This window comes from Lasioglossum baleicum, unplaced genomic scaffold, assembly GCF_051020765.1.
Source record: "Lasioglossum baleicum unplaced genomic scaffold, iyLasBale1 scaffold1422, whole genome shotgun sequence".
NCBI classification, from domain to species: domain Eukaryota; kingdom Metazoa; phylum Arthropoda; class Insecta; order Hymenoptera; family Halictidae; genus Lasioglossum; species Lasioglossum baleicum.
Genome location: NW_027470481.1, coordinates 14,401 through 30,325, shown reverse-complemented (window position 1 = coordinate 30,325; position 15,925 = coordinate 14,401). Strand labels below are relative to the sequence as shown.

General features: G+C 38.4%; 1 pseudogene; it reads left to right on the top strand.

Annotated features, from left to right (window-relative positions):
- Positions 1-5,167: 5,167 nt before the first annotated feature.
- On the top strand, positions 5,168-12,551 carry LOC143220669 (uncharacterized; annotated as a pseudogene).
- Positions 12,552-15,925: the final 3,374 nt, after the last annotated feature.

The following is a 15,925-nucleotide window of genomic DNA, read 5'->3' as shown; positions in this document are numbered from 1 at the left end:
CGATTCATCTAAATCTCTCTCGTGTTTCACTGTGAAAGCAGTTGTTTGTATCGTGGTATATGACGAAGGCAATGAAAGAGAAATTAATTGACAGTTTCGATTGGTGAGGAATTGTTTTCGTTATTATATCGAGGATATAAAATACTTTATTTGCTATAGTGAAAATCTTCAGGATATAAGTCACTTGTGACTTTGAAATCTTTGAAAATAATGTAACCATATTTGTTAATTAACGAGGTACTAATTAGTCGACGTTATACGATCGCTACTTTATATTTGCTATTTCGTTTTTCATCATTATAAGCGTGACTATGCTGCCTGCTATCTGTAGTGCTGTACTAGTGGACTCTTGAATATGTGTCATCATGCCAGTCACTATATACATTAAGTTATAAATTACATAGTCAGTCAGGATTGTTTCACCCTGCAAACACCTAACATAAATGCTACACATCGTCCACTATGGATGCAGCTATGAACTACGATGTATAAGTGCGAAACACTTTGGTCGATTCGCAACAACTTCTCGTAAATAGCACCGTCGTGTATAAGTTAACGATAAATTATCGAATCAACGTATCGCGGATGAGAAATTTTCGTCAGGAAATTTTTGCGACCGTGTATAATAATCAAATAGAATTTATCTGTGTAACTCGAAGTTTCTATGTATTGCAACGCGATAGTCGTGCGATTAGTTAATCGTGGAAAAATTATCGGGTCTCGGAAAAAATGATATAATCTAAAGATAAGTGACTTTTTAAATAACTTGCGTCAATTTTATTATTACGCGTTAGTTTTTAAAGCTGAATAACGAGCAGCAATATTAATAGAGAATAGACCTCACGTAGATTCGTTTATTTATAATGTTATAATTAAATTACATCCTGTCAATGATAAGCGAGTGTTGGTCGTGACGTAGAAAGGAAAAAGAGAGAGAAACTGCGGGAGTATATAGGTTTCCGGTTATTAAGTAGTTCTCGGTAAAATAGTAAAAGGTAAAAGGTTTATAGGCACGAAACTGGTACAAATGTAGAGTTAGATCGAGGTTTAGGTTAGATACTTCGATTTCTAGACTGGTCAAACTCGAAAAAGATATTTCTAGTTATATTATTTACCATTTACTATCGCTTCAATGCTATACTTTTTAAGTTAAACGCAACGCAATATATTTCACTTGCAAAGAAATTCACGACTCTGCAATTCTCAGTCTCTCGACTATCCTTGATTTTTGAAAACCTTTAAAGAGATCCTGATTTTCTTGAATAATCTTTGATGATTATAATCATTCAATCTATCAGACCGTAGGTTACGTTCATCCATATTCAAAAATATGCAATTCCGTTCGAAAGGATTAGAGTCCTCAAGGTCTCTTCAACATTCTCATAGGCAAAAATACAAACTAAGCTTATACTCAACGAGTCAGATCTAACCTATATCACGAAAAGCCTCGGTTCTGAATAGTTCGATACTGGGTTCCAATTAATCAGCCATCCGGTTCTCCAAAATACTTCAGCCTCGTTTATTAGAATCATTCGCCGCTATTCGAGTCGTCTAAGCATAGGAAACATGTACGAGTTAATATCAGCATTGGTCCCGCAGAATATAGCTCGCGTAGCTTTATCTGTATCAGTAATACAGTCTCTGTCGAAAAGGTTTGAGAAACTTTAACACTAGATTTACGGGACTCGTTAATTTATCGAGTAAGTTGCTCCTATTACACAATATTAATAGATTAAATCAACTTATATTAAATTTGTTAATATCGTAATTGTTTTTAAATTAAACTCACGGTCTTATTTTTTAACACTAGATTTACGAGACCCGTCAATTTGACGGATGGATTGCTTCATTTATACGATATTAACAGATTTAATTAACTTATATTAAGTCTGTTAATATTGCGATTGTTTTCAAATTAAATCCATCGTTCGTTTTTTAATGAAAATATGTGGTTTTCTTTATCCTAAATTTCACGGGTGTTCATAGAAATAGGTATACAAACGACTCCCGTAAACCTAGTGTTAAGGAAATACGTATGTTTTCTTTACCCGTAAATCTGACGATTTATCTCCATCAAGATAGGTATTCAAAAACGTCCGTAAACCTAGTGTTAACCAACCCTGACCGCAGGCTTCGTCCGAGATTCAAATTCCTTCGCGAAAAGACGACTTTCGCGGGATCCTTGCGCGACTCTCGGGAGGGAAAGGGTGGAAAAAGCGAAAGAGGAAGGACGATTCGCGACGAGAACCGGTGAAACGAGCAGACAGCGTGCAACAGCGTGACGCGAGTGACTCGATAAATAACGAAACGCAAGCATCGGTGTCCCATTTGCGGGGAAACGAAGCGTTCTCACGCGCGGTTCGCGTTTTTCCATTGCGCAACGATCATAAAGGCAATTACAAGGCCTCGGATACACGCTCGCGATTCTCGAGGTACGAAAAACCGGCGCATAGGCCAAGCGGATTCGACGATATTGAATTTATCACCAGCTGTCCACCGGCCTGTCTTCTTACATAATTCAACGCTGATGATTCCTCGTGCCGTGTACGCGCAACCGGCCCGCGATAATTATAACATGGTGACCATGGGCCCGATATCGCTCTACTACGCACTCTGCTCAGCGAGCTCCATTGTGCGATAAAAACTCGGTTTCTGCCGATCTCGCGGCTCGGTTCCGCGAAACGGGAATTCTCCTGGCACGACGCCGGTGTCCGGCATCGTTTCGCGCGAAAAGAGGAGTATTTGTAAACACCATTTTTGGGTATGCACCTCGTTTGGAAGAAATTTCTTCCATCATCTCTCGTCGTTGTTCAAGGATGAGACAGATGAAGTGTCAGGAGCTGTGTTTTCTTAGGTCTCTGTGGATTCCAAGTTTCTTAATCCTAGAACTATCGAATTAGCCAACGTGATTGTTTTCATACAAGTTGTAGAGATGAAAATTTAAGTGTATATTACGGATAGAGATTTAATTTGTAGTCTTAGGGTACTTAAAGGTCATTTTTGGATATGCAGTTTGTTTGGAAGAAATTTCTTCCATCATCTCTCGTCGTTGTTCAAGGATGAGACAGGTGAAGTGTCAGGAGCTGTGTTTTCTTAGGTCTCTGTGGATTCCAAGTTTCTTAATCCTAGAACTATCGAATTAGCCAACGTGATTGTTTTCATACAAGTTGTAGAGATGAAAATTTAAGTGTATATTACGGATAGAGATTTAATTCGTAATCTTAGGCTACATGAAGGTCATTTTTGGATATGCAGTTCGTTTGGAAGAAATTTCTTCGATGATTTCTCGTCGTTAACCAAAGATGAGACACATGAAGTGTCAGGAGCTGTTTTCTTAGTTCTTCCTTAGGCGTCTTTGTAGATTTCAAGTTTCTTAATACTACAGCTATCGAATTAGCTAAAGTGACTGTTTTCAAACAGGTTGTGGAGATGAAAATTTAGGTGTATATTACGGATAGAGATTTAATTCGTAGTCTTAGGGTAGATAAAGGTCATTTTTGGATATGCAGTTCGTTTGGAAGAAATTTCTTCGATCATCTCTCGTCGTTATCCAAGGATGAGACAGATGAAGTGTCAGGAGTTGTTTTCTTAACTCTTTCTTAGGCGTCTTTGTAGATTTCAAGTTTCTTAATACTACAACTGTCGAATTAGCCAAAGTGACTGTTTTCAAACAGGTTGTGGTGTTTTAGAGAGATGTAGATTGGTTTATCCGATTTTCTTTAAAAGGAATGACGTGTCGACTTCGTTTTGTCATTTAGACAGCTGTTGAATTTAATAACGTTGATTTAAAATGTGTTTTTTGTTTTTTATTTTGCGTGGTAGAAGTATGACGAGGTAAAATTGATGGGAATATATGTTTAAGAATGGTTTTTTACTAAATATTTATTTACTCGTTGAGCCATGTTATTACAGACATGTAATAACATCGTTGGAATTATCGATTTACGAGCGACCGATTTACTTCTATCATAGATACTAACTAAGTACATTCATTTGTATTTACGTTTTCCAGCCTTTTTAGGAGTTTAATGAATATTTAAAAGTTCGATAACACCTTCCCGGAAAACTAGTGGAACGACTATTTGTCTAGTCTCTCTTTTTTCCAAAGGAATATAATGTTCCCAAAATATAAGGGAACAAAATTCGCTTTTTCTAAAGGTTTGGAAATTTTCTCATGGAATACACAGCAGTATTTTACCACTTTCAGTATTTTATAATAGCATATGCAATTCTTCGAACGCTGAATACGTAAACCTAAGCATTTTTTCAATTTCATTCAATTGCAAATGAAACTCCCGGTGTATGTAACTCATCGAATGCTGGATGCGTAATGTTGATGAGAAAAAAGCGTACAAGAAGTTAGAATTAGTATTAATTAAAAATCAGCACGATCATACAGCACGTTTTATTATCATTGCTACGATTGCACAAAGTGAACCTTACTAGAATTACCGATCTTTGATAGGTACGTAAGCACAGTGTGCATAGATAATAGTAGTTTTAGCGGTACGATAAAGATACGTAAATATATTAATTACCGTTTTATCGCGATGCGAGTGAACGCTAATTTTTTTTTAAAAGCAAGCGTACAATTTCTAATAATCGCGAAAAGGAAAATTCCGTGACCAGTCATGTTGACCGGTTTGACCCTTTGCACTCGAGTCTCAGTCATTATTTAATCATATTCTAAAGATGTTAATTAACATATGAGATTTCAAATTATTCCGATGCGCGGAATGTCGAAATGAAATAACCCCGCGTCTCAATTTCTACGCGATTTTTTATTTACCACTATAGACACATCGTTCACGGAAAGTCATAGTTAGAATCGCAATTTTTCCGTAGCGGAAAAATCGCCGAGTGCAAAGTGTTAAACGCTGTCTCATCGTCGCAAGCTTCCTACAGTCCCATGCGACCGGTTTGTCTGCCTGCAATATCAGCAGATAGCACCATACAGACTGTACCAACATCCGCCTCGTTTGCATCATCTAATGGCTCCTTGGCAATTTCTCCGAACACAAACACGTTCTTTTCCTCTAATCTCTAACCCAGAATTTCACCAAGCACAGACGTCCCAGAATCCTCCTAGCTGAACCACACGGTCCGCAATCGGCCCCGCATGGTGCACGAATATTTTATCGGGAACGTCGATTCGTTCGGATTGCAGGCGCTGAAGAGCAAGAAGGTCAGGATGCTGAGCAGCTTGGCAAACTACTTACTTGGAGGTAATATCTCCGGCGCACAAGATTCACGGGAAGGGTCCAATAACGAAACCCCGGAGTCCCTTCCAGTAATGGCGAGGCTCAGTCAGATGGAGGTTGAGGGCGATGACTGGATCCTCATTGACCGTGCTGGTACGTCTGGGCCGAGATGAACGGCCTTTTCAAAGGGACCATGCTCTCGAGAAATTCGAAAGCCCAAGGAATACACACGCTCGCACACGTATATACACACTCTTTGCAGTCGGACTGCTTCTCACACGGAGAGGCGCTCGCTTTCTGTCCCCTTGGGGTGTAAAATGAGACGCGTCTTTAGGCTATGGAACGATGAATAACGCGATTACTCTCTCCTATGGTAGAAAATAACGAGGCCCTTTTTGGCCGATTGTTTTCTCGCCGGAGTTGCCAGCGTTCGGGGTAGCCTATGCTTTCAAGACCCGTACTCTTGCATCGTGTTCGAATTAGCGAGGATTAGAGGGAAAGGATTCAGGGTAGGTCGCCTAACTTTTACACCTGAAATCTTCCGACGATATTTTCTATTTCATCGGAATGTTTCCTGACAGAATTGCACATAGCCTTGGCGTATAATGGTGATAATTCACTTTTTTTCGTAGATAATCGATAATTGTTTCAAATAGAAGTTTAGTGAATTTAAACACGAAGGTCTCGAAGAAATCGAAAAATGTATAATTGTATTTGGAGGATTTGCTAATTTTTATGGCTAGTTGAAAATATAAGGTGCTCTTTGATATCCGACCTTCTGGAATTTTTGGTTTGTTTATCAACATAATGAGAGTGACGCGGTCATTTTTATTTCAGTTTCAACATTCAAGAGAGATATTCAAATTACTGCTAACTGCAATAGGTTTTAAATGTCGCTTCGTCATCGGTAAAGTAACATGTCGCATTTTATCGAGAGGTAGTATTATTTGCCAGCGACTTTCAGCATGTGAAATACGTAATTAAAACTAGTTTCCTTAAATACATAATTAAAACTAGCACGCGTGCCGATGAAAAATATCGTGTCTCATTAATTATCACGAATAAAATAAAATTTATCATTACCATACGCCTGTGTAATTTTCCAACGAGATACTTTCATGAAATTTCAAATTTAGTGGAAATATTTCAGGTGATAATAATCTGTATAGTTCTGTGAGAGCTCTATTTTACAAATTTTTTTAAAGAATTAATATTATTTTTCGTTTAAAAATAATTTCAATGAGTTTTTTAAAGAAATTGTTAGCTATAGTATTGTTGTAAATTAGGATTGGTATTTGGAAATTAATGGAAAAGCCAACAAATTCAATTGACAAATCATCTCGATCTGGCCAAGTATTTTAGCAAGATGTTCCGGTAGAATGATTAGGAATCTTCGCAATATGAACACAATCTCTGTCACTCGTTCTATTTTCCCATTTAATACCTCCAACATCGTCAAAATTTCAAAACGATATTGTTGATATTTATAGTATATAACTCTTCTCGAATTTAACCGGTGCCTGAACTTTCTCATTCCTAACATGCAGCTGAAACTGAGACTTTGTGCATGGTGTTTAGAAATTATACAAGTGTCCAATCACAAATCCTACAAAGAAAACAGTATACTAATAAGAACATTCAATGAGAAAATCTGTAATGATCCAATACAAAATTTTCACACTTGATTAATAGTCTTCAAACTTTGCTATAGTGTTTGTTGCCTATGTGCAGACTTCTTATGAGGATTGACTCCTGCCTGCTTGTCGTCGTAAATAAAAAACAATCTAGAAAGAGACTAACGAATCGAATATAACTTACCAGTTTCTTGTCACACTTTTGACCCTTTATGCCCTTAACGTAAAGATAACGTAAGATAAAAGTAATAATGCATAAAAATGATACTTTTATTAACACGAGGACGTGGGAACTTCATCGTTTCTAAGATTAGATAAAACTCTCTGGTAGTCATTTTCGTGACATTTGATTTCCTCTATCTTATTCGTTTGACAATTAATTATTTATATACTCAATAAGTATTGCTGATAAATATTGTTTTATCGAATCATGCTCACTGTTAATTACAAATTAACCGTCTCTGTAGCAAAATGGTAGATATACTGTAGAAATACTAAAATGAATGGTTGGTGATTTTACAAATAATTGTTAAAGGCTAAAATAATTAACGCGTTTTACTTAACACGGTAAATTAATGCTAAATTCTTAAATTCTATTTTAATTGTTCTAAACGGTTATACAGACGGTTCATTTTAACAAAATAATTTGTCCTTTTCACCTATGCTTGTACCAGCTATTCGTTCGGAAGAATTTCAAATATCTAAGATAAAAAACAGCAGTGAACAATGAGAGTGACGATCCGGGGCATAAAGGGTTGAAACAAAAGACGACATGCGGGCACAAAGCTCATTTCAAGGCGTCTGCATAATTACACACAAGGTTTTTGAATATACACGGGTAATTCGCGACACAATATACACTACCGCGCAAAAGTTTCGGATCATAGCTTGTGACAGGAAACGGAATATAAAATAATGTAATTCACGGTTCCTAGTTTTTAATTATTTACTAGAGATCTTGTTCGTTATACACAAATCCCTGCCTTTGCCAGCAGTACTGTTGTACTTTTATTTAATTTGTCAAGTGACTCAAATCCAAATAACTCGACTAATTTGATAATGGCCTAAAGTAGTGTACATCAGTTGATCAATTAGAAAAATCAATTACCTTCCTTCTGTATACACTGATTCTTTGCAATCTGAAGAATATATTTCTAAATTAATTTAATCAAATTCGAAGGAATAACGGAATTACAAATTTATTGCTAGACTATTTCCTTTAATACATAAAACCACGTTTCCAGAATATATTCCATTATCGTGGTACCATTGAAATAAAAAATTTATTATTCCATTAAAATTAAACATTTCCTACAGTGTGTCAACCCTCAAAAATCTCTCTATAAAAGAAACAGAAAATAATTTTCTTGTCGAGAAAATTTGATCACTCTATTTACACGTAGTCTCTTTAACCTAATCTTCAAGTGGTGATCATTCATCATATTTCTATATCACTAGTGGTAACGTGACGTCAAATTGACTCCTTATTTCTAAGGGGTGTCCAAAATTCACGGGATAAATAATCTTGACAGAAAACACAGGTTTTTAATTAATAACTGTTCAAAATTATTCTTTTGCTCCATTTTTAAATTACACTTTACCGTATAAATGGTGCAAAATTCAAATTTTAACGTCAATTTTGCGTATCCTTGGATACCAAGATCTAGTAAATATATTACGAGATACTCGGATGTCATCACTGACAGTACGGAATGAACCAAATGTTCATCGTCACTGGTGTCACGAGTCAGTTTGACATACATCACCACTCTAAGGTTAACACGTTGAATGCCACGCCAATTTTACAGGGATTGTCCGTGACGCCTCGATGAATTTTCTATTATGCGATACATATAATGATGAAATATTCTCTTCAATAAATAAGTTACAATATATAACCATGTTTGACATGTTAACACTTAGCCGACCGATCGGGTAGATCTACCATTTTGATCCGAGGAACGCTTCTTTCTCTATAGAACTCCTTATTTCTATAGAGTACAACATATTTATAATAACATGCACTAATTTTTGAAGTCTTTTATTGCCCATTATTGCGGCTCTTTATGTTCTGGATTTCCGGATGCCTCTACCAGCTATAAAATTATTTTATTAGAACAATTAGCTTACGTTATTTATCCGTCATCTTTACTGTCCTTAATTTTCTCTATTATCTATACTTTTTGAATAACCATTAAAAAATAATTATTATAAACTTTTGACTTCGAATTCTGTATAAGCAATATGTGAAATCATTGAACGAAATTGTTACCGTAATATATAATTGTTTACATAAATAATTTTCGGACGTCTTTGATTTAAAATAGCGAATTTCAGTCCGTGCTATCTCAGAAAAATAGTGGATAGCAAGTTTGGCTTTCCCGAGCCCAGTGGAAACTGTACAGGTCTCTGTGACGCGTGCGGTTGGCTAAGTGTTACCTGGGAATGGGGGTCACCGGTGATCCCCGTGACAGTGCGATTAATTATAAGTATTGTCATTTATTTAAATTATTAATATTATAATAATTAATTGTAATAATTTAATAATTAATAATATATTAATAATTTATAATATATATAAGAATATATATTCTATATATATATTTCTATCAATCTGGGCGCGCCGGTCACCGGTGGGCCCCCATGGCGTCACTGCCAAGTTGAGTACCGATCACCAATAACCCCCGTGGTATTCAACGTGTTAAAAACGCGAACACCGACAACCGCTGAAGAGAAAAATCTTTCGAAACTCCTTAGTTGAGGGCGCAACGGCGCTGGAGGAGTCGTGGTATGTAACGCCACCCGCATGTTTCACACGGGCGGGTCCCGTGAACGTAGAAACATCACCGCTAGAGGACCTGCTGATAGAGCATCCAGCATGTCCGTTTACCGAGCCACAGCGTCTCCGGTCGCCCCCGAAACTCCACCGCCGACGCCGGACGCGCCGGAAGAGTGGGACGTCGAGGAGGACGTTCCTCCCAGCGTCGTTTCCGGCGCGCCGGCTACGACAGCAGCAGCTTCGCCGGAACGTAGCCCTAGAAGAAGCGTGGAAGAGCAACAAGCAACCCGTAGACCAGCCTTGCACGATGGAGACCCGCCGTCGAACGTGTCCGTACCGAGAAGAGGATAGTCCAGCTTCGATCGGCGCAGAAGGTGATTCATAATTCCTTTCCTTCTTACTATTACACTTTAGTCACCTATACACGTTACAGTAAGAGTAGACCAGGTTCTACGATCAGATTCTGTCGGTATGTTCTATGATTGTAAATGGAAAAGACTGGGATATTATAACCCTTTGCATTCGAAGACTTTTTGATTATGAAGAAGCTTTTCTTATGTTTCTATTAGCTCGTGATACCTTTTGTGTCAAGATATGCAAAGGAAATTATACGTTTGCGTTTCGAATGATTTATTTTATTTTCATATTTCGCGTGTAGTTATTTTTAACACTAGGTTACGAACGTTTGTTGTATACCTATCTTTATGGAATCCGTCAGAATTAAGGATAAAGGAAATCACGTAATTTCTTTAAAAAACAAACGATGAATTTAGTTTGAAAACAATCGCGATATTAACAGACTTAATATCAGTTAATTAAATCTGTTAATATGGTATAATTGGAGCAACCCATCCGTCAAATTGATGGTCTCGTAACTTAGTGTTAATATAGTTATTGTCGTTATGACGTTAAAAGGAATGGTGGCTGAGAGTCACCTCTCCAGTGTAAAAGATTAACCCTTTGCGGACGAGAAACGAAGCTAACGATACATTCGGTGTACACTAAACGATTGAAAATAATAAATCGAGTGAAATTCTCCGAATTAAAAATATATACACGACATCGATGACAATGCTAAAATTATTTTTCACTATATTCCGTGCAACTTTCATTCTGAAAAATGAAAAAATTTCCACGTATATTATAACATTCGTCCTTAAAGGGTTAATTATTGACAGGCAGATTTTCTTAGAATTTATCTCGTGTCACTATTGATTTCTTCGGAATTGCAAGTGAAGTTTCTTTCAAAATTTCTTTTTCATACCAAAGGGGACTTAATTGACAGATTTTATTAGGTCGTCTCATAAATTCGTGCCGGTTTTTACTTTTACCATTTGAAATTATTAAATATTAAGAAAATGTTTAGTCGCCCTTTTGTAATATGACTTCTTCATTGACAAAGACGTTAATCATCGATATAGTTTATAAAATGCGACGAAGAATGTGAATATCACCGAGGAACGAACTTATGGGACGACCTAATATTAGCTAAAGTATGCATTAACTTAACGAAGCTGACGCGAAACGAAAACGCACCGATCGCGAGTTTACTCGAGACCGGTCAACAATGTGTTTTTGACGTATTACCTGCGTAAATTTGAAAGAGAGTACGTCAAAGGTGGATTGATACGAACCGATACTGAGAATCGGTGACTCAGTGGTTGAATTGGAACGAAATCAAAATGGACTTTGTATCGCGATTAATTTTATTTTTGACCGCTGTCAGCTTTGCGTTTAAAGGGACGGTGGACATTTCGTAACGGGGTATTACCTGGTGATCGCATTGATCATTAAATCTATTCTCGTCTCTCGTACTCGGTATAGGACTGCCACCGTTCCTTTCGCATTTTGTACTTTTGCTGCATGGGTTTAATAAAGTTAATGCAACTTCTTTCTTATTTATACTCATAGAACATATAGACAAAGTTTGGCCGAGAAACTGGGACGTACTATAGATACGTGCTGGGGACACTAACCCGTCGACGTATGATTAAGTTAGGAGAAATGTAACGTGTATAAAGCGAATATGGCGATTATCAGAATCTATTGGCTTCCGTGATTTCTATTCGGAGATAAAAAGAAAGGAACAAGTTCCATCGATGTTGTAGAATTGCATAAAATTAAATTAAATTTAAAAAATAGGACATTTCTAAGAAAAAAAAAAAAAAATTGTGAGAAATAAATAAAATATTTGTGAGAAAATTCCGATTAGTCAGGATTTGCTGGCTAGGTCTGAGATTAAAATAGATGAGACGAGTTATTCAATCGGATAACGACGTTGCAAATGATTTTGTAAATATGGTAAATATTGCATCACGAAGCAACGAGGTTATATCGACAAATTGACTTAAACTTATATTTGCATTTCTATATGCATATACACTCTTAGTCGAAACTAACTTATAATTTCACTGAAAGCTTCGTCCGAGTGTGTCTGTGCAAGTACAATTCTCTATCGAGCGAAAATTTGAAATTCAGATTCCGAAGTAGACTTGGCTACTTCATGACCGGAGCCGCTGGTTTCTGAAAGCGAACTTTCGAGTGTCAAGATTACCGTCAACATTATCAGTTAATAATTACTTAACAAAGTGCTTGCCGATGCAGCATACCGGAGATAACAGGCTGCCTGTTACGAATAGCCAAACATTTCGCGCGCGTAGATATTTTGCAAGTTCAAATACGAGCCTGTGGGTGACCCTTGCCTAGCCTAAACGGGAAAAGATCAATTTTTCAGTCGGTTTAAAAGATAATCATTGCTGAATGTGAATGAAATTACGTGCAGGTTCTCGAGAAGAGTCTACCCAAGCGCTGAAGAGAGGTCGTCTGGAGAGGAGTAACAAGCTGAGGGAGGTGTTCAGTGTAAAAGGCAAGCGGCCACGTCGCCAGGACCGCTTGCGTATTCAGAACAGTGGCGCAAACAACAACCGGAAATGCTAGTCATTCGATCTCAGGCCAAGGTGTACTCAAATACCTTCTTCCTAAACGCGAACAGGCGACGCGACACGCATATACAGAAGTCACATGCATAAAAGGGAAAAAAAAGAAAAAAGCAAAAAAAGAAGGAAGGGGGAAGAAGAACGGAAGCCGTCGAGGAGCAAAACGAGGAAGAGAGAAACGAGGAGATAATGTGGTTCACTCTAAAACCCCTATCGCGTTCTAGTTCGTTGGCACGTAATCACACGCATAAAGCAACAAACTGTAAATGGGTGTCCTCTTTCATCGCGTTTTATTAGTTGAGCCGCTTCTTCGCGTACAAAACGCTCGAAGAATTTTCTCCCGCGATTCGTACCAAGGAGAGAAAGAGAGAAATTCTTCATCTCGCCGATGAAGACGGAGAGAGAGAGAGACATTGCGAGAAGATGAAAAAAAAAGGAAGAAAGTATAAGAAACGTAGCCGATTGGTCCGCGGTGAGAGTCTCGTGTAGAATATCTCGTGTATAATGGCGCGTGTATGGTACTCAGTTGGATCGTGTGTATACTTTTTAGCCTCTATTTAGTATGGGCAAATGTGTTTCTATTCGTACGTTTAACGTTAGTTTCTATTTAAGTTGTTCACCCAGTCCCCGCGCCTGTGTAGCGGGCAGGAGCGTAACTTCTTTAGCGTAATAATCCGCCACGATGATTGTTTCCACCCTCCCCGAGAACTCGCGGACGAGCCGCCATTGTGCTTTTACGGATCGGTCCACGCTTAGTTTCCACGCAAAACAGTCGATCGACCGGACTAAAGGCCAGAAACTCACTTCGGGACCATGCCTTTTAGGTTCGCGTCGTGATTTCATTCACGCTAGACTTCTCGTAAACGTTAGATGGGCTGCTAGAACGACGACGGCGACGAAACGGATAAACCCACGAACGCGTATAGTTCATGTGCGAGCTTTCAGATGGCTCTAAAAAAAAAATGCTGATAGTCGTAGAACGTCCATTGATATACGTTCACTTGGTCTCCACGTGGCGTCTTCTTCTCTGTAAAACGCGAGTGTCATGGCGTACCCTCTAAGCAATAAAACGCTATCAATCAGAGACCGTTGATATTAACGGCTATCGATGAACGTTCGGAAATAAATGTATTTATTTAGCGGCACACATGGTATGGTACTATCAATTGAATATCGATTAAACTATTAAACGTAATGTTAGGTAATGCGAAGACGAGGATGACACGCGTGTTCTGTTGTGAACGAAGCGATAGGGAGCAAAAGCAAATAGCGAAAAATCCCTGTTTCCTCTCCTTGACGCCTTAACGAGGACTATCAAAGCCATGTCGCGAATTATTGGCCTGCCGTCTGCGTAAACAAACCCATGCCGACGGGTGGAGGTGGTCCGTGGTTGATTCGCAGAGGGAGAGAGGGCTGTAAACAAGATTCCAGCTGGAGAATCGGTTTCTATATACCTGATGCGCGTTGTAGCGCGTCGACGTTTCAAAGTATTCGCTTTTCGAGGATGAGTGAAAGGACTGGGAGAAGAAAATGTTAGTGCAAGCTGCCCTGGTCAAACCGAGGCGGGGATTTCATTCACACACTCGATTGGTCGACCACGACGCAGTGCGATTTGTGCGACACTCGAGCCTCACTCGTCGAGGACACTTGTACTTGAACCATTGAGATAATAATCCCGGAAGGATTTCAACCGAAAATTTACCCAAGGCTGCTCGGATTTGGATTCGAAGAAAAACCAAAAATGATCCTACGCTGCTATCGAGGCTAGGTTCGATGTAATACGACAGAGTCCGTCTTTAAAAGAAGAAATCAGAGTTCACGTGCAAGTGTCCTCGCGGTCGGAACGGTGAAGTAGCTCAAGAAGAGATTGGTGTCGCCCGAATTGGACTTTTTATAAATTCAGACCCGCGTCTTTGTAGGCGCCAACAAGCATGTTCGTCAAGCGACGCGAAATTGTGCAATACCAAGCCCCATCGTGACGAATAATTCCCCTCAGATGATTTCTTCTATGAAGAAAACGGCGACGCCATATTCAATTCGACAGCAATCTCTTTCGGAGAAGAAATCAGTTCAGACGTCAATGCTAGTGCTAGGTCAGGAGAGCTACGGCCTGATGCGTTTTTTTTTCAGGAGTTGCTTCACCAGGGCCACTGAAGCTGGATATCGTCCAAAAACTAGTATCAATAGACACGTCCAATCAAACTATTGGACGATAGTTAACAAGACAGTTGTAATTCAAACTGAATTTGACCTCGGACGACCCTCTCCTCCGCAAGGAGAATAGCTAATCGTGTTTCAAGCAGGAAACTTTCCTCCTCTGTGATCTTAGATTCGCGAATTTTTCTAAAAAAGAAAAGATAAAAAAAAAAAAGACAAAAGTATAGAGAAGGTAATAAATATGCGGAAGGAACCTTCGTTATTCTCGATCCTTCCCAGAAATTTTTTCGACCCGGGGCGCTGTAGGCGCCACCTGGCTAGCTCTGATAGTACTTAACGATCCCACGTGACCCGGAATAACCTAGGTTCCCCTATACGATCTTCGTTTAACCGACTTTTTTGGCATTACGCAAAGAAGAAATCGACGAGAGGACCGCACAGGAATCGTGAAATCAGTCCGTTTTTAAAATAACATTTCTGTAAATAAAGAAAACGAGTGTCGTAAATGATGAAAAAGGGCTACGTTCCCATCGGATGCCGAGTTTGCCGAGCTGCACAAACTATAGTCCGAAGGATGAGACGATTGTGAGGGGTGTTCCTTGCTCTTGTAACGCGCGGTTAATTCATGTGTACACGTATCGTATAACGTTTACCTTTCTCTCGTAAGGAGCAGTGTTCATCCTGAACTTATTATTGCTGTGTAATAATTATATTAGAGATGAAAAAATGAGAAAACAAAAAAAAAGATTAAAAGATCGAGGAAAACTGAGGAGACGAACAAGGTGATGTTGTAGCGTTTGTATGACGCGACTTGAGTCGACACATTGTGATCCGGACCTTTCGTTCCGTATTGTTTGAATCTTTCGTTGTAAAATGATCGACTTGTATTATTTGAATGTATGCTCGTACACCTTGACCCTATAACGATGATTAATAAAATATTTTATGTCACTAATCGCCTGATGACATCGCAATTATAGTCCTCTGATAACCGATTAAAAAAAGTCAACACTTTTATCTATCATTTAAGAGAACTATCAGATCAGATCGATGATACAGAGATCTAAAAATTGAACTAAAAATTAAAAAATCCTTTTGTAAAAAAGGATCGGGTATTGTAGGAAAATGAAAACGACGTGTACCATTTTTTATAAAAATTAGCAGTGTATTTTATTATATTTCTAATTAAGTAGAACTTTCCATTCGATAAAAATTAGC